Raw genomic sequence first — 26,174 nt, forward strand, 5'->3', positions numbered from 1 at the left:
ATGGATTCTAACATGGTGGTATTAAGAGGGGGGAGGGATTCGAGTGTGGCCGGGGGCTGGGTCCCTGATTCAGGTGATTTGGTGATCGGAGTATCAATCTGAGTGGGGGAAAAGGAGGTATAAATGGTTTGTATTTTTTGGAAGAAGAACTCTGCCAGGTTGTTGCAGCGGGTTTGTGCATTGATGGAATTTGGAGGTTTTTCTGGGAGCTTAAGGAGGGTTTTCGCAATGCAATATATTTCCTTAGGCCTAGAGGCGGCTGCGTTAATTTTTCCTTCGAAAAAGGTTGATTGTGCGATTTTAATTTCATTTTTGTAGGTCTTTATCGCTTCTCTATATGCAGTTTTACTGGAAGAGGAATAATCCAGTCGCCATTTCCTCTCTAAGTTTTTACAGTGACGTTCCTTTCCCGTAATCCAGAGGAATACCAGGGAGCAGTCCTGGTGCTGCGCTTAGGTTCGGTGCGTTTCATGGGGAGTACGGAGTCTAGTGAGTTGGAAATTCATCTGTTGTAATCCTCATTGGCTAGAGTGGGGTCAGGGTTGTTGGGTGGTCTGGAGGTTTCAAGAGCTGCTAGCCAGTCAGCTAGGGGGAGGTTTGACCAGTTTCGTTCTGTAACGCCCTGAACGTCTCAGGATCGTTTAACAGACACGATAATGAGGACGCAACTGCTTGTGAAGGGTTAGTTATTTTAATGAAGGCAAAACTAATACAAAGAATAAACAAAAGTTATAGTCACTGGAATCCTCCAGGCTAAGTACGTTACCAGCCCACAGCACGGATGGTCCTAACCGTCCTCTGCATATACGCCGATCCCGGCGTATGCCAACAGAGGGCAGAAATGAAATGGCCGACAATGCCAATCGGTAGGCTGTGAGGGGCACGAAGAGTGTTGGGGAGAATCGAGGAGTCAGGGAAACACCCAGCCGGGGTCTCTACCTGAAGGGAGCAGCCGCTCAACCTCTTCCTCAGACTGCACCGGGACGCGGAGTCACCTCCTGGTGATGCGTCACCGATATCCCACTCAAAAGCAAGAAGACTGAACCGAGAGCAGCCGCTCGATCGATCCTGTGGACTTCCGAGTCTGTAACGCGGCAAACACCTCCTGGTGTGCGTTACAGCTGGCAGTCCCTGTATCTCTGGTCGGGCTGGGAGTTACGACTCCAACCAGCAAAAGCGCCACTGCGCCTTGACTCAGCCGAGTCAAAAAGCGAAGCTCAAAGGTTGACAGGTAGAGCTTCCGGGTCCTTCACAGGTGACGATGGGGCAAGACACGGCCCAGGGAGTAACGACTCGACCTACCTCCGTTCTTGCCTTACTGGAGCACCACTCCGGAACACTGCTCTTCACGAAGCAGGTACGTCGGTGTAAACACAATATCCGACAGCGTTGTACCTCCCGGTTCCTCCCTTTATAGGGCGTGTTTTCCTTGAGTTATGTAACAGCTCTCCTGTTTACATAAGGGCGTGTTTTCCTTGAGTTATGTAACAGCTCTCCTGTTTACATAAGGGCGTGTTTTCCTTAAGTTATGTAACAGTTCTCCTGTTTACATAACCTCTCAACCGCTAAGCATCCTGGGAGATGTAGTCCGTTTTCGCTGGTTACCGTTTTCCTCCCCTCGCATGACAGGAATTCTTGACAGTACATCCTCCCTCTCAGCGGCTCCCCACGGGTCCAGCGCTGGCAGGAAAACGCCGATGGAACAAGGAGACCAAGCGCGGAGCATGAACCCCTTCAGCCGGTTCCCATGATTGCTCCTCCGGGCCATAGCCCTTCCACGCAACCAGGTACCACAGCCTCCCCCTGCGCCATTTGGACGCCCGTATGCCCGACACGTCATACTCCACCTCCGACTCCACGCATACCGGCCTAGGTGTCCCAGACGGCTTGGAGGGTGCTGGTTTGAGCAATGATACATGAAAGACAGGGTGTATCCGCAATGACTGGGGCAAGCACACCTTCACGTTCACGGGACCCATACACTTGGTAATTCGATAGGGGCCCATGTACTTGGGATGGAACACACCGTTCTTTCGAAACCTCATGTTTCTTGTGGATATCCAGACGTAGTCTCCAGTGCGGTACAGTGGCCCGGGCCTTCTCTTCCTGTCTGCCGCAGCCTTGTATCTTCTCTTGGCCTCTATTAGGACAGCCCTTGAGCGCATCAACGTGTCTTTTATGTGTGCCACCCTGTCCGCTGTGGCGGGAATCCTGTCCTCTCTGAACGGATGTAGAAATGGCAAGAACCTGGGATGGTGGCCATAGTTGCTATAGAACGGAGATGACTGTGTGGAGCTGTGAGTGGCGTTGTTATAGGCTATCTCTGCAACCCATAGCAAGTCGACCCATTCTTCCCTGCCCTGGTCCACAAAACAACGCAGATACTGTTTGAGCGTTTGGTTCAGGCGCTCGGTTTGGCCGTCCGTTTGAGGGTGGTAGCTGGTGGACAGGGCGGTCTTAACATGCAGCGCAGTGCACCAAGTCTTCCAGAATTGCGCAGTAAACTGCGACCCCCGGTCCGACACGATCACCCCAGGTAATCCATGCAGTCGTACCACATTCTTTAGGAGTAGTGACGCCAATTCCCCGGCCGTAGGGACTCTCTTGCAGGGGATGAAGTGCCCCATTTTCGTCAAGTAATCCACCACCACCAGTATTGCCGTCATCCCCTGGTCTACCGGTAGGCCCACCACGAAGTCCAGTGATATGCTATCCCATGGTCTATCCGGGGTCGGAAGTGGATGTAAGAGCCCTTGGGTTCGGCCATGGTCGGCCTTCATGGTAGCACACGTAGGACACTCCTGTCCCCACCTCCTGACATCCACTCTCATGGTCGGCCACCAGAAATGCCGTCCCATGCTAGCCACCGTTTTTTCAAAGCCCAAATGACCTGCGCATGGAGAGTCATGGCACCAGATGAATGCTTGTTTCCTTAGCCTAGGCGTGGGTATCAATAGGCACCTGCCCTTCAGGGGTATCCCGTCCTTCAGCTGCCATTCTCTGTGACTGAGGAGCCACCTCCGCCATGCGAATGACCTGATCCCTCTCATTATTCCCCTCAGGAAAGTATCTGGTTGGATAACCCCCAATACCATCCTCGGGGAAATGATGGAACGCTCGGTCGCAGGCAATGGTTCACTAACTGCAGATTGACGGGACAGGGCGTCCGCCTCCCGGTTTTCCGTCCCCGGACGATATGTGATGCGGAAGTTGAACCCCGCAAAGAAGATCATCCACCGCAGCTGCCTGGGAGAAAGGTGTCTTGTGGCCGTCATGAACTGTAGGTTCCGATGGTCCGTGTACACCGAAACCACATGTCTTGCCCCCATCAACCAATGCCTCCATTCGGTGAAGGCGTCCTTGATTGCGAGAAGCTCCTTCTCTGCAATATGGTAGTTGCGTTCGGCGTCGCTGAGTTTGCGGGACATGTACGCAACGGGATGAAGCACCCCTGTGTCGTGGTTGCGTTGGGACAAGATAGCCCCCAGCGCCACATCCGATGCGTCCGCTTCCACCACGTAGGGGAGATCCGGATCGGGGTGAGCCAACACCGGCGCCTTACCAAAGGCGCTTTTCAGGGCCTCAAAGGCTTTGTTCGCTTCAGGGGACCAGACAAACTCCTTGGACTTCCTCAGTAGCTGTGTGATTGGGGCCACCAATCCTGAAAATCCATCTATTAACCGCCTGTAAAAGTTGGCGAAGCCAATGAAACTTTGGACGTCCTTCACGCTGTGGGGCACCGGCCATTCTTTCACCGCCTTGATCTTTCGTTCTGCCATCTCCTGTCCCTCCGGACTCAGCATCACTCCGAGGAATTCCACGGATGTGACGTGGAAGTCACACTTGCTGAGTTTACAAAACAGCAGGTTTTCCCTCAGCTTTTGGAGCACAGCTTTGACGTGGTGTACGTGCTCCTCCACACTGGACGAATAGATGAGGATGTCGTCGATATATACGACCACGTAGATATCCAACTCCTCTCTGAATACCTCATTCAAAAAGTACTGAAAGGCTGCCGGGGCGTTGCACAGACCGAACGGCATGACGAGGTACTCAAAAAGGCCGAACCTGGTCTTAAAGGCGGTCTTCCACTCGTCTCCGTCCCTCATGCGCACCAGATGATATGCCCCTTTCAAATCCAACTTGGTGTAGATACGAGCTTTCTGGACCTGTTCCAGAAGTACACTGATGAGAGGCAAGGGGTACCGATTTTTTATGGTTATCGCATTCAATGCCCTAAAGTCCACACAGGCTCTCAGCTCCCCATTAGCCTTCGGGATGAAGAAGAGCGGCGAGGGGGCCGGAGACTTGGACGGGCGGATGAATCCTAGCTTGAGGAGTTTATCCAGGTACCCCCGGAGATGCACGTTTTCAGGCTCCGTCAGAGCATACAGCCTGCCGCTGGGAACGCTGGCCCCTGGCACCAGGTCGATCTGGCAGTCAAACTGCCTATGTGGTGGTAGCACTTCCGCCTTCACCTCATCAAATACGTCCGCAAAACTGTGATAAGCATGGGGGAGAGCCACATCTTTTTCTGCCGCTGTAGCCACCGTCTGACTCCCGCTCTCATCTGCGTCAAGGGATTCCGTTCTTATTCCACAATGCAAGATGCAATACTGTGACGTCATTTCGATGCGATGTGTTGGCCAATCCACAGCAGGGTTGTGTTCCTGTAGCCACGGCAATCCCAATATGACGCCATATTGGGGCGCTCGGATGATGTTAAAATCGATTTGTTCCAAATGGTTCCTCCCATATCTCATCGGAAGGACCCCCGTGTGTTGCCCGATGGGTCCCGTCACCAATCGCCTTCCGTCTACAGCATAGACGTCTTCGGGTACAGCTTTGGGAAGAAGCACTAGCCCTAGCCTGCATGCCTCGTTGTGGTCCATAAACATGCCAGTGGCCCCTGAATCCACCATGGCCACAACGGGTATCCACTGGTCATGCACTCCCACGTGCACCGTGAGAAACAGGTGTCGTTGTCCTTTAGAGACCGAGTTGGAAAGTGAAGGGATGGATGAGTGACTCCGAGATGCCCCTTCTTTGGTCTGGGAGTCCTCTAGTTTTCCGCCGGTATGTCCACCACGGCTGTTACCGACCGGTTGGCCCGATAACGTGACGTCTTCGGTTTGGCAGGGCATTCACGTACGTAGTGGCCTTTTTTGCCACAATATAGGCACAATCCTTGTTTACGGCGTGACTCTTTCTCCGTGGCTGTGAGGCTCGCTCGTATTGCGCCGATGTCCATGGGTTCTCCCTTGGATGCGGTGGAAGTTTCAGGACTTCCCACCGTTACATAGGATGGAAAGGATTTTCCTTTTCTCCCATGATCCCCCTTTCTTTCACTTAGCCTATGTTCCAGCCGTAATACCAGGTTGATAAGGCCCTCACATGTCTTGGGTTGAGGGTCAATATGAGCCACGGCGTCCTTGAGCTCATCGCACAGCCCTTGATGGAAGAGCGCCGTCTGTTTAGCAACAGGCCACTTGGTTTCCGCAACCAGCCTTCGGAACGCGTTGAGATACTGCACCAGGTCGTTGGATCCCTGTCTCAACTCAAGCATTTCACGGTCCGCCGTGTACGAGTCAGCCCTTCTGTCGAATACCTTCAGGAATTCCTCGCGAAAAGCACCCCAATCGCATAAGATGGGGTCGTCCCTGCTCACCAGAGGTACGGCCCATTGTGCCGCGTTTCCAGCCAAATAGGAAATAAGGAAAGCCACACGAGCCTGGCTCGTGGGGAACGCCTTTGGTTTGCACGATAAATGTAGCGCCACTTGTGTGAGGAATACCTGCACTGTGTTAGGATCCCCACTGTACCTCTCTGGTGTTGCCAAGGGGATGGCTACCGGCATTTCCACTACTACCGCAGGGGTCTGGTTCGTGAGGGAGGTGCTGGGCGTGAGCGGGTCCAATTGGATAGCATCCAGTCTGGCTTTTACATCGGCGGTTTCTTGCCTAGAGGCAGCCACTTCAGCTTGCACGGTCGCTAAAGCAGCCAGCACATCATCAAGTGTTGCCATGTCTGTTATCGACCGGGAGACAGTTAGTGTTATTATGGTCGGATATTTTGTAACGCCCTGAACGTCTCAGGATCGTTTAACAGACACGATAATGAGGACGCAACCGCTTGTGAAGGGTTAGTTATTTTAATGAAGGCAAAACTAATACAAAGAATAAACAAAAGTTATAGTCACTGGAATCCTCCAGGCTAAGTACGTTACCAGCCCACAGCACGGATGGTCCTAACCGTCCTCTGCATATACGCCGATCCCGGCGTATGCCAACAGAGGGCAGAAATGAAATGGCCGACAATGCCAATCGGTAGGCTGTGAGGGGCACGAAGAGTGTTGGGGAGAATCAAGGAGTCAGGGAAACACCCAGCCGGGGTCTCTACCTGAAGGGAGCAGCCGCTCAACCTCTTCCTCAGACTGCACCGGGACGCGGAGTCACCTCCTGGTGATGCGTCACCGATACCCCACTCAAAAGCAAGAAGACTGAACCGAGAGCAGCCGCTCGATCGATCCTGTGGACTTCCGAGTCTGTAACGCGGCAAACACCTCCTGGTGTGCGTTACAGCTGGCAGTCCCTGTATCTCTGGTCGGGCTGGGAGTTACGACTCCAACCAGCAAAAGCGCCACTGCGCCTTGACTCAGCCGAGTCAAAAAGCGAAGCTCAAAGGTTGACCGGTAGAGCTTCCGGGTCCTTCACAGGTGACGATGGGGCAAGACACGGCCCAGGGAGTAACGACTCGACCTACCTCCGTTCTTGCCTTACTGGAGCACCACTCCGGAACACTGCTCTTCACGAAGCAGGTACGTCAGCGTAAACACAATATCCGACAGCGTTGTACCTCCCGGTTCCTCCCTTTATAGGGCGTGTTTTCCTTGAGTTATGTAACAGCTCTCCTGTTTACATAAGGGCGTGTTTTCCTTGAGTTATGTAACAGCTCTCCTGTTTACATAAGGGCGTGTTTTCCTTAAGTTATGTAACAGTTCTCCTGTTTACATAACCTCTCAACCGCTAAGCATCCTGGGAGATGTAGTCCGTTTTCGCTGGTTACCGTTTTCCTCCCCTCGCATGACAGGAATTCTTGATACGTTGGGAACGTATCACTGAATTGGTAGGAGAGCGGGGGTCTGGGGTGACCCAGAAAAGGGGGATCAGGAAGTGGTCCGTCCACGGGAGGGGGAAGGGAGTTCCTACTATGAGATATGCGCAGTTACTAAAAACGGGGTCAAGTAGGTGGCCTTTGGTGTGGGTCGGTTTAAGCACCAGTTGTTTAAATTGTAGTGCGGAGAGGCTTGTGGACATTTCTAGGGCGGTATTGTCCGTAGTGTCGTCAAAATGGATGTTAAAATCCCCATATAGTGTAAAATTAGATGGACTACATGCTAGGTTGGCTATAATGGGGGGAAGGGTATTAAGAAATTGTCCCAAAGTTCCCGGTGGGCGATATATAAGTATTCCAGAAAAGGAGCTAGTGGGGGAGAAGTCTATGGCGAAGGAAAGACTTTCGCAGTCTGGTATCGGGTTGGGGGAACCGCGGCACATATAACAATCTTTATAGATGACTGCTAGGCCACCTTCTCTTCCCACTATGCGGTCTTCACGTAGTATTTGATACCCTTGCGGGAGGTTTCTGTCCCTCAAACCCATGCTTTCCTCCTCTTCTTAGCATGTCTTCTCCGTACACAGGCGCTCCCTCTTCACACATCTGTGTTCTGCTCCCTGCCAGTTTCTCTCTTTTTCACACACTCTTTCTGCTCCTCTATCTGGAGTTCATTCACCACTTTGTGCACAAACTACCTATCCTTTGCTATCTTCCTCTCTAACTATTCTGTGCAGCTCTCACCCCAATTTACCATGCCACATAATTTCACCACATAAATACACTACACACCACACAATACCACAACTAACAATTCCACTCCACAGCACATACATCCACTCCAAAACGCATAGGTAAAAGACATTGTCCTTTACAACGTCAATTGCTCTAACTCTCACAACTATTGCATTGCAAATGCTTGTTTGGTAATGCTGCCCAGCATTGATAAAGGTCAACAAGACCAGATCTTCTGCCTTTGCCAATGCTTGTTTGTCTCTCCATTCCGAGATGAGTAGTTCTGTTTATCCCACTATCGCATCATGACCTCAGGACGATGAGACCAGGAGGTACAGAAGAAACCCGGACTGGATCGTTTACTGACGCCTGGATCCGGGAAAGAGGAGCGCTCTGCTACTAGACACAAAGAAAGGACTGCGCGCCGCAGCAACGCGCATGCGCAACAGAGCCAGGCTTCTAGAGCGCTGTCATACCTCTGGTTTCGCCGTCGGTGACCCGGAAGTGGATGTGCGGCCGGCAGGTCAGAGGTCACCGGCTTATGGTGACGTTAGCGCTTAACACACAGAGAGAGGCTGAGAGCCGAGGGGCAGGAGGAGCGGGGGAAGAGGTCAGCGGACCGGCCCCGGGGGAGAGTGTGGTGAGTACTGGCCTGTGGAACCGAGCCAGCGAGGGAGGCTGCTTCCACCGGGGGCGGTGACTCCCCTGTCTGCAGCCTGCCCCCTCCAGGGGCTCCCTGAGCCGGCAGCTGTTCATCTGGGGGCCGCCTCACTACTGTCCCCTCCTGGGAGGCTGCCTTACTATTGTCCCCTCCTAGGGGGGGGCTGCCTTACTACGGTCCATTCCCCGGGTACTGCCACAGTGTTGTCCTCTCCTGGGGGGCTGCCTCACTACTGTCGCCTCCTTGGGGGCTGCCCTCAGCCTGTCCCCAGAGCCGGCTGTTTACCTCTCCCCGGGGGCTGCCCTCACTCGGTCCCCCTCCCCGGGGGCTGCCCTCACTCGGTCCCCCTCCCCGGGGGCTGCCCTCACTCGGTCCCCCTCCCCGGGGGCTGCCCTCACTCGGTCCCCCTCCCCGGGGGCTGCCCTCACTCGGTCCCCCTCCCCGGGGGCTGCCCTCACTCGGTCCCCCTCCCCGGGGGCTGCCCTCACTCGGTCCCCTCCCCGGGGGCTGCCCTCCCCCGATCCCCTCCCCGGGGGCTGCCCTCACCCTGTCCCCTCCAGGGGCTCCTTGAGCCGGCAGCTGTTCATCTGTGAGCCCCTCCCGGGGGCTGACTCTCCCTCACACATCCTACCAAGGGATTACCTCACCCTGTCCCCTCCCCGGGAAGGTGGGCTGCCTCACCCTGTCCCTTCCCCGGGGGGCTGCCTCCATCCGCCCCCCCCCCCCCGGGACTTCCTAAGCTTGCAGCTGTTATCTCAAATTCTTAGTAATTTCTTGAAAGGATCTTGAGAGGAGAGGGAATGAGGTACATAATAAATGTACATGGGTGGTGCACGTTATTTGTGTGATGCATAGTTTGCTTCATCAGAAGAGGTTAATAAACGCATTGACGTTTCTCCCACATTGACTAATATCTTTCTGGTTGTTTTTGTAATATTCCATTAATTTATATAAGCAAACGCCAGGGCATGAATTAAAGTTGGTCTCTATTTAAAGTTGATTTCTTGGCGGTGATGTTTTAGGCATTTGCTTTTAGAGAGAGGGTCCTCTGTTTTGCTCTTATATGCTTTATAACCCAAAAATGCATTGCAGAGGATAACCAAGTCCAAGATCACTGGAATTCAGGACTCGGAGGCTAATGAGCCAGAGGTGAATGTCACCCACAAAGGCTGGACTCGTTTTGTATGATTTACTCCATCTGGTTTTATTCCTATTGTGAAAGGGTACACGTAATTTAATTGCCGGCTAGGGCAAGGGCACATTGTAGGATTACCCTAGCAAGGTAACCCGCGTGGAACTTTTAATGTCAAATAAAAAAATTAAGCTGAGGGTTTATAGTGAATAAGTTTATTAAGCAAAATAAATTTCTCTGCGAATTCATTCCCTTTTTGAGGTGAAAATATAAGTTCAATTATCTGTGCCTAAGGCTTTTTCACCATCGAGAGAGATGATGCACTGTATTTTCCTTTACTTCTTTTATCAGGCTTATGAGTTTAGTTACGAGTTTTATATCTGTTGACAAAGCCAGCCTGGTTTGTCTGATCTTGGTCTATGAAGCAAGGATACTTTGCAGACTGAGTTGCTTAGGGAAATTGGGCTGGCATTTTTTTTTCTGTTGTCTTTTTCTTGTTTCGGTTTAAGGATCATCGTGGTATCTATGAAGAATCCTTGTCATTTCTGAATGGAAATTAAGCGATATATTTGTTTTGTACAGGCTCTGTGAAAATATTGCTATAATTGAGCAAGTAGATGATCTGTGTTCTGGGATTTCTTTTTCTGGAGGGCTTTGTAACTGTTTATTTTCTGTTTTTTAATTTTTTTTGTTCAGATTTGGCTTTCCGTAGAGCTTCTATACCATAGGTGAAAGTACACTTTACAAACACTCAGTAAAATACAATGCAAAAAGATTGTACCTGACCGGGAGAAGGCAGAAACAATGCAAGATTATGAAGGATAGGAATTAAGATAGAGCAAGATATAAGGCATTGTCAGTTTAGGGTGAGTTTTTCACCTCCTCGAAGGTGAGCAGGTCCACCCCAGAGATAGTATGAAGAGATTCTGACTAGATAGGGCTCCCTAAGGGTAAGACCTTTTGATAATCGAAGCAAGAGAGGATTAGTGCATGGGCTGCACTTCTTGGTTACTCAGGAGTTGGATGAGATTTGACTTTTTCTCAGGGCGTGGAGGAAATATTTGTGATTTGCGTCAATTTATTGATGAGGTACTAAAGTTGAAATATTGTTAGTAATGGAACAAAGTGATTTCACAAGTGAGCAGGTTGGATGGAAGTCATCAAAGGAGAGTTCATTCACATGTGTGTTAACAAATTAGTATTTATTTCTTTTGTTGACTAGTATAAACTTTGTCTTTTGTATGAGGAAGTTGCTAGAAATATGCTGTGTTAACTCGAAGTAAGACTTCAGAATGAGGATTTCATTCAGGCACTGTGTGTGTGTGTGTGTGTGTGTGTGTGTGTTTATTTTTTAAAGTAGTAATGCTTGCCATTTGCCTAGTGATGTATGCAAATACCAGCCTATTTTTGCATTTAGGACAAAGGTGGCACATAGAGGTTAAAGCCGGTATTGAGTCATGAGGGACTCTGTATCCCATGTTAGATGCAGAAGACATGTTAACAGTTGGTGGAAAGTGCCCCTTTTTGACACTGTTACCCCAACTTTTTGCTGGTAAATGATGTGATTTCGACTGAAAGTGCACTCTGTTCCTGCTGCCCAAGTCGCCAGTGCCATAGCTCTTTCTCAAAACTGTACAATTGTTCCCCCAATCTGCAAAACCTTTAGCACTCTTTGTAAGTCCCTAGTAAATAGTACCCTGGTACCTAGGCCCTGGGGTACTAAGGAGGGTCCCTAAGGGCTGAAACCCAAATTGTGCCACCCTAGGAGACCCCTCACCAAGCACATGCAAAGACCGACATTGCAGGCTGCATTTCATGGTGTAGACAGAAAGTGAAAACATGACATGTCGCACATCCCCGTGTGCCATGTCTCCTACCACTGCATGTGATACTTGTAAGTCACCCCAACAACAAGCCAGACCGCCCTAAGGCAGGGTGCTTAGTACTACATGTGAGGGCATACCTGCATGAGCTGATATGCCCCTGTGCTGGTCAATTCCATTACTGCCATCACAAGTGACCAGGGAAGACATTTTAGAACATGTGCTGAACAGTGGTGAAAACGAGTTTCCCAGCTACATGATGGCTTCACTGAAAAGAGAGCTGTTTGGTATGAAATATCTTGTATTGGTAAACTCACACTGATGCCAGTGTTTTATTTACCAGTACATGCACTCAGAGGGCACCTCAGGGCCTACCAGCCTCTGGTGTACTTACTGACTGGTTTCTGCCAGCCTTCCACATGAGATGCTGTTCTGACCTCCTAGGGTGAGAGCCTTTGGTCTCAGGAGACCCAGAAAAATGCCTGTCTGGGAGGAGGGTGGAACACCCTCTTCCACAGGTTGGCCTCTTGATTAGCCTTCCCAGGCTGGCAAGTTTCAAACAGCTGCTACCTTTGAAATGCAAATCTGGCTCTCCTTCACAGGAGAGGAAGCTGCCCCCTTTGTCCAGGACCCCCTTGGCACCTGGACAGGCAGGGACATTTGCTAGTCAGGTAGGCATGCCTTCTCCAGGCTAACAGAACTCCTAAGGTGTGCTACTGTGAGGTGAACACAAATTTTCAGAAGTAGCAATCTTTGTGCTGGCATACTTAGGGATTCTGGGACAGGGTTAGGCCCACTTTCCAAAGGAAGTGGTCATATAGGGTACGTAGTGACCCCAAGGGTCATTATCCCATTGGCTACTACACTACACTCCCCTAAGACCCCTAAATTCAGTATTTAGGGGAGTCCCTGACACCAGAGAAGCAGATCCTAACGACCTACAAAGAAGGACATGAAGAGCAGCAAAAGCAGAGAGGAGCACCTGGCCCCAGATCAGCTCACCTGCCTGCTGTTCTCCATCTATTCTGTGCCAAAGCCAACTCATCCTGCAGCTGTGTGCCTTCAGAACCTGGGAGAACTGCCTGCCTTCAATAAAGACCTAGACCTACAGTGAACAGCAGGACAGTTAAAAAGAAACTCCAAGAAAAGACTCTGAGGCCTCAGGAACCGCCAAAGATCTGACATCTGAAGTCACCTCTGCACCTCCCGCTTCCAGGGCGAGTTGAAGTGGCTCACCAGTGCCAGGGAGGTGCGCTAGCTCTCCAGAGTCTGAGTCCAGCGTAGTCTCCACCGTTCGTACTCCCCGACATCGCCTGCAGCCTCTGCATGCAGGCCCCCTCTACCGCGAATGCCATCGGTAAGGAGACCTGATGCATACAGACTCCTCTGCATCTGTCGCCCCCGGGTCGTGGAGAAGAGGATGCCTGGTGTCCCTACATCCAGAGCCTCGCAAGTCTTGAACTCCCATGTTGGTTCACCCTGACTGGTCTCCCAGTCGGAGCCTGCAACCTCTTTCTGGAGTGACCAATCTCCATAGAAACACATTAGGCTCCCGACCCTCGTTCTGCCGGGGGTGTACTGCTTCTGCTTTGGACCTTGCCCACCACTCACCTTAACTCGGAGAGATTGGCCCTGTAAGTCGATGTACTGTACCTGTTTGCAGAACTTGTTTTTCCTCCCATGGGACTACACTGCAGTACTCGCAAATTTCACTGTGTCCACTTTTTAAAGTGAAAATAATTTATATTTGAAAACGTACTTACCTGAATGATTTTTCTCTGATGTCTAAACATATATCATATTTTTGATATATCCCATAAAGAGCCAGCTTCCTACAACAGTTTTTAGCAGTTTGCTACGATTGAAAAGATAGGTAGTAAACCGTCTTGGAACATGATCATGGAGGCGCTTTCTGTGTTCAAGTTCTTTCATCAGCTTACGATGATTGACAGTAATAAGCTTGTGAGATCCAGCAATAGCAGAAAGCAGGAGTCTTCTCCATCGATGATATGAATCCTGACTGGACCATTGACAGATTTGGTTAAGTGATTAGACCAGCAGCATTCAGTGGCTTTGCCACAATACAGGGAGTTTGTGATCAGTCTGTAGTTACTGAGGATGCTTAAGTCTAGATTCTCTTACTTTTCTAGAATGGATGTGCTCTGGCCTTTCGTTAGTGAGCTGGGGAAAAAGCCTTGTGAGTGGTGTTTTGATGAGCAAGAGGCAGGCTTTATCAAAAAGATAGAAATTGTTTTTTATTGTATTGCTGGAATACATTCTTGGACATAGTCGGTGGCTTTCAGATGTCTCAATAACTTAGAGTGCTTCTATAATCTTAGTTAAAAGATGACCGGTGCAGAGAAGGTTTTAGAATGAAATGTCATTTTGTTTTATTGGAGGTATTATCTTGTCTCGTACGGTTTTTGTTTTGTCTCTAAAATTTGATATATATCTCTCTCCTAATGGCGGTAGTTATAGTTAGGATTGCGTTTCCATAGGAAAAGCAGTTTTTTGTTGCTATTAGCTTTCACACTGTTTGATGAAGCTTCACAAACTTTCCAAAAGGTGCCACTTTTTACCTAGTTTTTGCATGGAAAGTGTCGGGGTGATCCGTCAAGCTGCGGCTGAGAAAACGGTAGTCCCAAAATACCCATGCATTTTCGTAAGACTTTTTTAAGACGAGCTACATTAAAAACTGCTAAATGTAATTTCACCAAATTTGGCAGGAAGCCAGATGTTGGTCCGCAGATTGTGTTTTTGATGATTTGGTGTAAATCCGTTTAGGAGTTTTTGAGAAATTAATGGTAAAACATAATTGTATATTTTGGCAATTGGGCTCGCGAGTGTCTCTCGGGTGTCCCGTAAGAGCGCAAATTAAACAAGCCTTTGCAGTGCAATAGGTCTCGCATTAGTATTCTCTGCGCCGACCCATCACCTAGGTATGCAATCCCGGTGGCAAAATTCTTAAGGTTGATGTGGCATATACGATCTCTGCAAATTACGGCTGAATAATGAAAACGGGAATATTCTTCCAACCATATAGGTGTACCTCGGTTAAAAGTGGTGTGTGGGGTTCAACTTGATTTTAAATGTTGTTGTAAAATGTATGAATTTTATGTTTTATGCTTGTAATGCTATGGAATTCGCCTTGGAACTATTTGTCTATTATCTTGCCATTTTTCACAAGCATTTTAACTCAAGTTGTTAACCCCTGTATTTAGTTTTTTTAAGTACAGTGCTTTTATGACTTGTATAGTCGAATAAAGCTTCTTTTGATTTGACTTGGCTATTGGAGTTGCAAATGATAATGGTTGTTAGATTTTTTTTTTTATGTTAAAAAATATCCCAGCAGTAGCATAACTGTAGGATGCTGGCTTAGTATATGGTGCTCACTTATGTAAGTGTAACACCCTGCACTTACCCAGACAACCCTTTTTGTTGATCTTAGTGGTCTTAGACAACCTTAAAAAGCTCTATAAGTGGTAGCTGTGGAGAGCAGCCTTCAGGCTTAGTCCAGAAGGAGTGTAAAGCAGCTTGTTTTACAAGCACATAATCTTATTTATATAGATTGGGTGAAAAAGAACCACACAGTGTAGTTATAAAAATATGTATTTATTATAAACACTCACTAACACATTGCAATATCTCCTACCTGGAGATATAAACACCATACACACAAATACTTTGGAAATAGAACACGTAACTAGCACAAATACTCAGTGGTCTCTATGGTGAGACCAAACCAAATACTAAAATATTGGAATGCGAACCACAACTTAAGTTGAGACTGGACCCAGAAGACGTAGAAGAGTCGGAGACCCAAGGTGAGTATCTAGGAACCCCACGGAGGCTGTGTGCAGTGTGGGAACACGACCGCGTACTCCATGCAAGTCAATGGGTACGTCGCGGCTGCAGTTTTAAAGCAGAAGGACCCTTTCCAGTGGACCCTGAAGAAACCCTGTGGAAGATGGAAGGTTGGAGAGTCACCCCACCTGCGGATACCCCAGGAACCTACACCAGGGAAGCCAGGTGCATAGGTGCAAAGTGATGTTGGAAACAGCCGTAGACCACAATGGAGGACTTCAGAAAAGATGCAGATGGTGAAGAAGGTGAAAGAGGCTGGTGGAACCCAAAGGTGGATTTAAGATGAGAGGTACCTGCAAGCAGAGGGGACAGAGTCTATGCCACTCAGCAGTGACCAGGAGGCATGGAAGACGAATGTCCACTGATGTCGGGATGCAGGAGAGTTGACGGTGCCCTTCAAGTTGCAGCTGTGTGGACCAGGCAACGCTGTGGAAGACCAGTAGCCGTTCTCTAGCTGTCCCACATCGGATGTCAAGAGCCCAGGGGTCAGTGTCTGGAAGGGGCACTAACAAGCCTTGGTAACGGCAACCAACGTAGTCGTAGAAAAAGGTGCAGTGTCGGGACCAGCAAGGTCCAAGTGAATCACCGCGAGCAGATAAGTCAGAGCAGGACCTGAGCAAGCAGGGGAGCCCACTGGAGCCATAGAAGACCCTCATTATGACCCACGGGCCGAAGGCACAGGAGTCGCAAGAGGACGCGAGCAGTTCACCAAAGGATGGAGGCCCACGTTGCAGAGAATGCGGAGCAGGCGAAGATCTCTGCTGCATGAGATGCTTGAGGTTGGAGCTTCTTGGAGCTCGAAGCATTCTGGAGGGAGAGTCAGCAAGACTGAGAAGGCTTTGCCCCCTTTAGATTGCACCCTGTAGGGGCCAGGCGGAAGGCCTCAGATGACCGCAATATGCGGCCCGGAACATAGTTCTTCAGGCGTTCTTTAATATAGGCTTGGGCCTTGCCATAAATTGGTTTATGGGCAATGCAGGGACCCTTACATTTTGCTCTGTGCTTAATAGGAAGCCAGTGCAGTTTGCACAGCAGGGGGGTGGCGTGGGTCCTTCTTGGCAGCTTAAACATCAGCCTGGCTGCATCGTTCAGTACCACCTGCAGTTTATTAATGTGTTTCTGGGGAAGGCCGATGTATAAGGCATTGCTGTAGTCTAGTCTAGAGACAATTGTGGCTGACACAATAATTTGTAGAGAGGCAGTTGAAAGGAGGGGCTGTCTCATGAGACCTATACAAGTTCCGACCACTGTGGTGACTTGGTTGGCCATGGAGAGCTCGAGTCCATCTTTATGCCCACTGCATGTGCCCGCTGGTATTGGTGTGGGGTGGCACCCAGCTCTTGGGGCCAGAAGCGATCGCTCCAGGGGTTGTCTTTTGTGGGGATGACAAGGACTTCCGTTTTGTCAGGGTTCATTTTTAGTGAATTGGCTGTCATCGAATTCACTGTGACTCTGAGGATGTTTTGCGCCAGATCCTGGGCATGAGTGGAGTTGTCAATCCAGAGGATGAGTTGGGTGTCATCCGCATAGTTGAAAAATCGGCAATCCATGTGGGCTAGAGCTGCCACCAGAGGCTGTAGTTACATGTTGAAGATCAGCGGGGACAATGCGGAGCCCTGAGGAACCCCGCAGGTGAGGGTGCCCCTGTGTGATACCGGCTTCCCCCAACTGGATGCTCTGGGACCGCCCTGACAGGAAGGATTCTAGCCACTGGTGTGCCAGCCCGTGAATGCCCAGGTCCGTTATTCGATCCAGCAGCTGAGTATGGTTAACTGTATCGAACGCCGCTTATAGGTCTAATAAAATCAGGGCGCTCGTTTTTTTATTGTCAGCCATGATTCTGAGGTCCTCAAGAACAGACAGCATCACCAGCTCAGTACTGTGATGGGCTCTAAAACCAGCCTGGAGTAGCTGGTGTTCCTCCAGGAAGGACAAAAGTGTCTTGAGGACATGTTGTTCCATCACTTTCGCCAGGAAGGGGAGCTGAGAGATGGGCCTATAATTCTTAAGATTAGCAACATCTGCTCCAGGTTTCTTTAACAGGGGGGTGACTCTGGCCTCCTTCGGGTTGGAGGGTAAGTAACCAGTCTCCAAGGAGTTGTTTAGTAAAGCGAGGATCTGCCTTTCCAGCCTGGGAAGGGCCGTTCGGAAAATCCTCGGGGGGGCAAGGGTCTGCAGGAGAGCCCGATTTGGTGCGATTCATTAGTTGTGTCAGTGACGTTGAATCCAGGTTAGGGAAGATGGTAAGTTGCTTGCAGGGAAGAGGAGGTGACAGATTCTGGACTAGAGAGCTCTGATTGATAGGGCTATTATCAATCTCAGTAAGGATGTCCCTGACCTTCTGAAGAAAGAAGGTCTGAAATACGTTGCATTCTAGGGGCGTGGCTGCAGATTTCACTTCAGACTTTTGGCTGAGTTCTTTCAGTATTCTGAAAGTCTTTCTGTTTGTTTGGTGCGTCTGTAATTCTTGCCTCGTAATATTAGACTTTCCTGATTGTGATGGATTTTTTTATACGAGTTAAGGTTTTATAAGTTGCCAGCTCCGCTGGGTCATATGCTTTACGCCACCGCCTCTCAGCTTGGCGGAGGCTTTTGCTTCATTTCCCTCAGTCTCATTAAACCAGGGGGCCCCTTTGCCTTTGTTTCTCACCCTGTCTCTTCGCTCCGGTGCCGCTTTATCTATGGCTCTGCGCAGGGTGTTTGTCAGGGATTCACTCTCCTGGTTGAGATTCCCGTTTTTAAATTTGGGGGGGTGGATGGAGGGGGGGGGGGGGTGGTCCGAGTAGGGTATCCACTAGGTTATCAGCCTCAGTTTTTTTTTCCAGCTCCGCACCTTTCTCCACTCTGGGGGTGGTTGCGATAGTTGGCTGTCTATTGGGACTCAGCAGCTAATTAATGCGTGGTCCGACCATGCACAGGGGCTGATAGCTATTAGACTGGCTCGTGGTTGCGAGGTCCAGATAGCGTCCTGTTTGTGCCCTTTTGAATGGGTGGGGCCATCTACCAATTGATGGAGTCCCATTGCCCACATTCCTGTCTCAAACTGGCTGACGAGCGGCTCTGTTGGTGCTTTATCCCATTGATAGTTGAAGTCGGCAACCACTAGGAGTCGTTGGTACCGTGAGCAGAGGTCAGTAATAATCTCAGCGAAAAGATAATTGAAGCTGGGGGTTGATCGCAGGGAGCGGTACGCTACCAGGAGTAGGAGGCAGGTGGATTTAAATGAGATTTTGACCCCTAATATGTCTGCATTTTCAATGCTCTCTGCCACTATTTTGGTTACCATTATCGGCCTATTAAAGAGAATGGCCATGCCCCCTCCTCGCGTCTTTTCTTGTCTGTTATGCCATAGGGCGTCAAAGTCCCCCGGGAGGGCTGCAGGGATGTCTGGGAATGAGGTGTCACCCAGCCAGGTTTCGGTGAGTGCTAGGATGTCTATGTCTTCATCTTGGAGTGAAAAGACATCCAGGTGGTGCTTCTGTAAGGAGCGCATGTTAAGAACTGCCACCTTCAAACCTGGTGGGTTACTGGGTGTGGTGTTGTTATGGGGGGCTGGACACAGGATGGTAGGTCTACCCGTTCCGTTGCTTCTCAAGATATTTTCAGCTCTTAGCTTATCTGCTACCTTTTCGCCTAGGGCATAACTATCTGTGGCTAGGGTCTGTAGTTCTGCCGCAGAGTAAGTCTGAAATTGACCAGGGGACGCGGACGAGCGCAGACGAGCTTGCCTTAGGCGCCCCAGCAGCACGTCCACTGCGCGTCCGCTCCAGCGTGGCTATTTGGCTATTCTCCTTCCGCCTACCAACCAATCGGCTCTGCGTGGCAGCAGCTGTTCTCCCCCCCCCCCCTGTGCACTAGACCACGTTAGCAGAGCGGAAGTGCTGAGACCTGGGAGGCCGATATTGGCAAGGAACAGGTAAAACGAGTGCAAATTCAATTTTAAAAGGGTGCAATTCAATTTTAAAAAAAGTTTCCGTTTCAAACAGATATTTTAGCGTCAAGCTAAGGTTTTAAAATCAGTTTGAATAAAAGTTTAAATCGTGTTCCCAGAGACCAACTGTTAGCATGCCATGAGGACCGCCTTGTGAGCTATTGCATGTCTCTCTCTGTGTGTCTCTGTGTGTCTCTGTGTGTCTCTGTGTGTCTCTGTGTGTCTCTGTGTGTCTCTGTGTGTCTCTCTGTGTGTCTCTCTGTGTGTCTCTCTGTGTGTCTCTCTGTGTGTCTCTCTGTGTGTCTCTCTGTGTGTCTCTCTGTGTGTCTCTCTGTGTGTCTCTCTGTGTGTCTCTCTGTGTGTCTCTCTCTGTCTCTCTGTGTCTCTCTCTCCATGTGTGAGTAGTTTGAACTGGCAGCGCTTTTGGATAGTGAGCTAGTTAGTGGTGTGGTGTGAATCTGCGTGAAAGGATGAATCTAGCGGCAGCGTTTTGATTGGTTTGAAGTCTGTGAAGAGGATGGATTGGGATGCCGGCATAAAGTGTGTTGCCGTAGTCCAGTCTGCCTGTGTTTAGGGCCTGCGTTATGGTATGCCTGGTGTCCAGTGGGAACCCCCTGAAGATTTTGCATTGCGTGGGGAAGATGTGGAAGAATGCGCAGGTGATGACTGCGCTGAACTGGGACATCATGGTGAGGTAGGTGTCTAGGATGAGGCCTAGGTTCCTAGTGCGGTTGGTTGGGGTGGGTGTGAATCTGAGTTTGTTAGGCCACCAGGTGGATTCCCAAGGTGAGCTCTTATTCCAGAAGATCATCACTTCAGTTTTGTTGGTTTTGAGCTTGAGGCAGTTCTCTTTCATCCAATTGGCCACACTGTCCATGCTTTGTTTGGAGTTTGTCTCGGTTGTGGTGGTGTCGCCTGAAAGGGAAAAAAATTGCTGGGTGTCGTCGGCGTAGAAGATGATGTTGACTTCATGGGATCTGATAATGATAGCCAGAGGAGTCATGTACAAGGACCTCATTTGCAGAACTCTGCTGATGAGGTCCTTGGATTCTGATGTGAATGGCGTGATCCTGACTCGTTGTTTTCTTACGGAGAGGATGGAAGCTATCTGTTTTGAGTGATGTTCTTCGTATTCCCGCTGTTTGTAGTCTGGTGATGAGCATGTGGTGTGAGATGGTGTCGAAGGCAGCGGAGCGGTAAAAAAGGATGAGGACAGCGGTGTGCCCACGGTCGAGGATGATGCGTATGTTGTCTGTGGCAGCAATGAGGGCAGTTTTGCTGCTGTGGTTGTTTCAGAATCCTGATCATCCAGGAGTTTGTGGTATTCTAGGTGGTCAGAGTTGTCTGTTGATGGTCTTTTCAATGACTTTGGCTGGGAAGGGGAGCAGCAATATGGGTGGGTAGTTGCTGGGTACATCGAGGTCGACTGAGAGCTTTTTGAGGAGGGTGGTGATTTCAGCATGTTTCCTGCTATCTGGGAAGGTGGCTGTTTTGAGGGAGATGATGATGGAGGTGCGTGAAGCACTAACCGTGGCTTTTCCTAGGTTGTAGATAAGGTGGTGTTAGGGGTCTCTGGGTGTCCCTGAGCCGACTGCCTTCATTATTGCTGCAGTGCCCTCTATGGATTGAGGGTTTCGTGCTGTCAGTTAGTAGACTTCAATTGATGAGGTTAGCAGGCTCGGAAGGTCGATGGGATGTGGCTGGGGTTCGAAGTCGCTGTAGATCTTGGTGATGTTTTTGTTTTGTGGAAGAAGTCTGAGAGGTTTGCAGAGTTATTGTGTCAGGGTGATTGTGTTAGTTGCAGCTGTTGGGTTGGTTAATTTATTGATGATAGCAGTTGTTGTAGCTGCTTCTTCAGAGGCTTTGGTTCTCTTTGCGGCCTCTGTATGATCTGCAAAAAGAAAGTTTTTCCTGCGTTACTATCTCGCTTTTTAGGTCTCGCCTGAGCCAGCGCGCATGCACTGCTCTGCGAGGCTTTTTGTAAGGGCTTCCAACTCGGAACACACGCTCGTGCGTGTGTTTTTTGTTTATTTGCTCACACGCTATTGGCCTTTGCGTGCGTCTTTCTACGAAAGATTGCACGCAGTTGGGCAAAGTCGGGTGTATGTCTCACCTTTGCATCCGCCTACGGCTTGTGAGAGAGCATCAGCGCCATCTGTTTCCAATTATCGCGCCCGTGTCTCGCGTTCGCGTTAATTGGAAACAGATGGAGCTTGCGCTGGGTTTTTTCTTTCGTTCCTTCAACCTACTTTCCCTCCTGTTTTGTATTTCCTTTCATCTTTCTTTCCATTCTTTTTTGCTCTCTTCTTTCACATTCTCACTCTTTGGCTGTAAAACTCTCTTTGCGCTTTTCATCATTCCACTGTCATGGAGCCTCATTACCACTGCGCGGACGCTGGGGTGTTAATTCTGCATTCCTAAAGGGTTCCAGCTTGAACCCTGAGCTTCCCCTGAGAAATGAAAAATTACTGAATAAAGCTGCAATACAGTCCTATTCCCTGAAAATACCTCATTTTGCTCAGAGTTGACAATTCCCTATGTGAGCTATATAAATAAATAAATCTTCACCGAGCCCTAGCACTTAGAAGCCTCGGTCGAGAATCCTGCTCCTTCTGCACACCTGGTTTGTTCCTCTGTGAGGTCTTTGCAGACGTCTGGGGCTTGTCCTAACGCGTCTGTACCTGGTGCACTTCAAAGTGGGGATATTTTGTCCTTTGATGAAATGCACAATTGCGAAAATGCTAAAATAACCCTGTAATCCTTTAAATCTTGTAAGTATCACTGCAGCATCATCAACATGCCAACTAGACAATTACTGACCCGGCTACTGTGCTGCAGGACTCATTAAAACACCAGGGGATCTCGCGTTCCCGTCTGAACGAGCCGCACATACTGGAGTGACGTCAGCACACAAAAGGGAGCCATTAACAGGGCTGTCATTGTGAGCACCACCTTAAAACCACAACCCAGCACTTTTGAATCTGCCTGCGAGGCGGATCGATGGCGGGGCTCACGTGGTGAACATTTGTCTGCGCATGCGTGGGCATTGTGGCGCTTTACCTTGGTGAGACTCAGGAGTGACATATTCCTGGACTGCGGAACACCCCCTGCCCCCAATCATGCAAGCGTCCCTCGCAGAAAAATAACTGTTCTTCACCTTCAGCAAGAGGTTATCAGAACTTAGACAAATACTTTTACAAAACCTCATCCCACCACTCCCAAAATGGCTGCTGGTTCAGTGCACCGACATCTTACTCTAGTCTACTGCCTTTAGATGCATCCAGCTACTCAAGGGCGTAGGACACTACTTTTTAGGTCTCGGCTGCGAAGGCTGCGCTTGCGCAGTCTCGCTCCGAGATTTAATGACTTGGAGAAGAGGGGCTTGAACCCGCCCCTCTTCTCCCCTGTTCTCCATTGGCTGGCCTCGTAAATGCTGGCCAGCCACTGGAGAAGAGGTCAGTCACTCCGATTAGGCCCCGTCCTTTTCGGATCGGGGGGCGTGTTTTTTGCGAAAAGTCTCAGGGAGGAGACAACAGCAAAACACGCCCCCGAATCTGAAAAGGACGCTGCCTTTCTCCAAGGCATTTCTGCTCTGCCTCGGAGAAAGGCGGTGGTGTGCCTTTTGCTGTGCCTTGTTATTTATTGCTCATCTTGCCAACGCAGTATGCCTTCCACCTCTTTCTTTGAATATGTGCCTGTAACCCCGCAATGGCGAATTATAAATACTACAGTACTATAACGGAGAGCGCCTTATATACAATACATCACTGCTGGGCAACGATAATGGAATCGCCGCGCTGCACTTGGTGATCCCGTGACGAGATTGTGATGACGTTGTATCCGGCGAGATCTTACACTGTTAACACGAACTACAGAGGCAATGGAACAGATGCCCAGGAGATGGGAATACCCAGTACTAGTGACACCACCAGCTGAACTCACAGTGGACACACATAGTAAAAGTTGCACAGATGTGACCTCTGACCTCTGGTAGGAGACTGCCTGCAGTGAGACCTCCCCCTGGCCCTCGTGCTATTGCCAGGCGGGGTTACCTTAATATAAATATATATATATTATAGGCTTCAACACGGGCCGGAAATATTTGTTCAACCCACTAAGCACATTTATTTATTTTTTCTAAAAATGATGCCTGGATCTTACATTGAAGAAGCGGAAGGAACAGCTAATGTTTCCTGTCCCAGGAAATAATCTTTTAATGAGAAATGCATCCAGCGCTGCCGACCCCTTGGGTTCACGCTTCAAGGGGGAGGTAACCCAGCCCCCCTCTCGCCCACCACCAACGTCTCCTAATAGATTTTGCAGATAGACTTTCTGTCTGTTTGAGGGGATCAGAACAGGGCTGCGCATAAATCGTATTCCAGACAACGGGGATTCATTGCAGATTTCCGCTTCTTTTTTGATTTGTTTACGCAGACCCTCCATCAACAGGGAGGCGGTTGGCTCTTTCGATATTTTAATGTACCTTTAAGACATGGCGCCTGGAGGCGAGAACATCCCCTGCGACAAGCAGTAGTGAAGATGATGACCGCAATCTCTAAAGGTGAAACTGAGAATGCGTGTCGACCACAAGGTACATAACATCCCACAATACGCCACCATCTGTTAAAGGTACTGAACCTTCTTACTGTTCAGCGCACGCTACATTTCCACACGTACTTTGGCAGAAGGTCTCATTACTTTGAGGCAGAACTACGCGTTACTGAGTTATTATCTCAATGAATTGTGTATATTTACATCGCTGAAAGCTTCTTTCAATGCATGCTTTAAACATATCAGTATTTCTTTTATGTTTACCATTGCTTTTAAGGGGGGGGGAGGGCTATTTATATTCAAATGTGTTTGGCACCATTTAGATTGAGAAAGCGAAAAGCGTCTCTCTTGCCAGGGGGTCGAGCGAGACCCGAGACATTAAAGAATGCCACACCAGACTTCCTCGAGTACGTGCCTTCTTCTTCATTGGAGTGGGATGGTGGATTAATTTAATTACAGCGGCTGCGGTTCAACGCTGTCCACGTAACACCAGTCGGCTTGTGGCTCTACATCTTGACCGCATTTTGTTTGGGAGCAGCATGGAAATGCTAAAGATAGAGCCCCCAGAGTTCGTGCCAGCAGGAGAATTGGGGATGACAGCAGCTGGGAGATGAGGATCTCGTAGTTGCCAACTCCCAGCATGGGGTCTGTTGTTTCCCCAGTCTAGAAAAGCCCTACTTGGAATACTGGCATCCTCTGGTGACTGGGCACTGCGGACGCCTATGCGGAAGCGGTGAGGAGCGTTCGGCATCAGTATTTTTTTTCATTCTCGGATCTCCTTCGGCCCCGTGTTTATGTCTATTCTTCAAATATTCATTTAGTGCTGCTAGTTTCCACCAACAGCGAGACAGTTCTCATATAAATGACTTTGCCTGCTGCTATTTAAATATACTGACGTGTCCTGATCTCGTTATGGTGAAGGCTGTTTGCGGATGTTTGGAAGGATGCCCTAATATATGTGACTTTTTACTAAACTGCCAAGTAGCATTATGGGAGATGTAGTGCTTTCGGGGATAACGATGTTCACCGGGAAGCGGCCATTTAAGCTGTGACTGTACACACATGTGTTAATTGGCTCAGCGGTGTTAAGACATTCCCCTCAATCTCAAGGCCGTTTTGTGTTGGAAAGGAGATATCGAAGCGATCGCATCCGGGCACACAGCAGTATTATTTCCGCTTTTTCAGCGCTCAGGTCAAAGAGCAAAGGGACCTATTATTAACAGAACTAATATTGCGGGCTTGAAGAGGTCTCGGCTCTAAAGTGTATGGGACAATTGCAGCATGACTTTTTACATTCGTATTTTATTATTGGTTATATGAAGGGCTTATATTTTTTTAAAGAGGCTGGCGCCATTCTTAAAATAGGTTAACTGTTCACCCATTAGGCTGTCATGCAGTATGTTTATTTTAGGAATTACACAATCTGGTGGTATATTATTAGGGTGACCAGATTCTCAAAACAAACAAGCATTTACAATGCAACGGTCTCGGCATTGTTAAAGTTAGAGCTATTGCCATTGCTCATGACAATGCCGTTTCTTTAAATGTTTTCAAAACAAAAACATAAACAAAAATAATTTCATGAGCAATGCCAATAGCTCTAACTTTACCAATGCCGAGACCATTGCATTGTAAATGCTTGTTGTTAGACATCCTAGGAGTAGGCTAGCAAGGCCTGCCTTGAGTCTAAGATACGAGCAGAGCCATCAAAAAACATAAATCGTGTAACAAATGTCATGAAAAAATATGATTAAAGACTCTCTCTAACATTAAAACTGTGTATTTTCAGAATCTCTCAGTGTCTCAAGTATATACGATTATATGACGGAATTGAGTAACATGTACTGTACGTGATTTGTTTAAACATTAAATGTTCAAGAATACCCCATGCCCACGGCTTTAAGTGGGATGAAAAAACTGGGGGGGTTCTCTCAAAGGGGCGTGGCTAATATAATTAAGGGCATGGTTTAAAAACACGTAAGCTAAAAATCTGTGCTTAGCACAGTGTGCCGCCCGACTTGTATTTTGCTGTTTCTGTCATTGCATCCAGATATGATACAACAAGTAACATCATACCTACAAGTCAGGACTATTGGCTTTGTCAATGGTTGTTAGTTGCATAAAATAAATAAGCAGCAACTATGGCTTGTTATGTAATTGTGTGAGAAAGTGCCATCTTTCTTGCATGGTATGCCCCCACTTTTTGCTGAATTGCTGATGTACTTTGAGTGTTCCCTGGGCTCCTGCCAATCAGCTGCCCAGGGCCTGTGTTCCTTCCCTAAAACTGCATTGAAGCCTAAGCCCAATTGGCATCTCTGGCCACATGTCAGCCCCTGGTAAATGGTACCCTAGGTACCGAGGGCC

At 49.0% G+C, this 26,174-nt stretch overlaps 1 protein-coding gene across 1 annotated transcript in view; it reads left to right on the forward strand.

The window, feature by feature from the left end:
• Positions 1–8,292: 8,292 nt before the first annotated feature.
• SRP54 (signal recognition particle 54) overlaps positions 8,293–26,174 on the forward strand; it is a 136,466-nt gene continuing 118,584 nt past the window's right edge. The window contains exon 1 of the mRNA XM_085627433.1: positions 8,293–8,488. The gene's annotated coding sequence lies outside the window, so the exon portion shown is untranslated. The remainder of the gene's footprint in view (positions 8,489–26,174) is intronic.

The sequence above is a fragment of the Triturus cristatus genome, chromosome 9 (assembly GCF_964204655.1).
Source record: "Triturus cristatus chromosome 9, aTriCri1.1, whole genome shotgun sequence".
Lineage (NCBI taxonomy): Eukaryota > Metazoa > Chordata > Amphibia > Caudata > Salamandridae > Triturus > Triturus cristatus.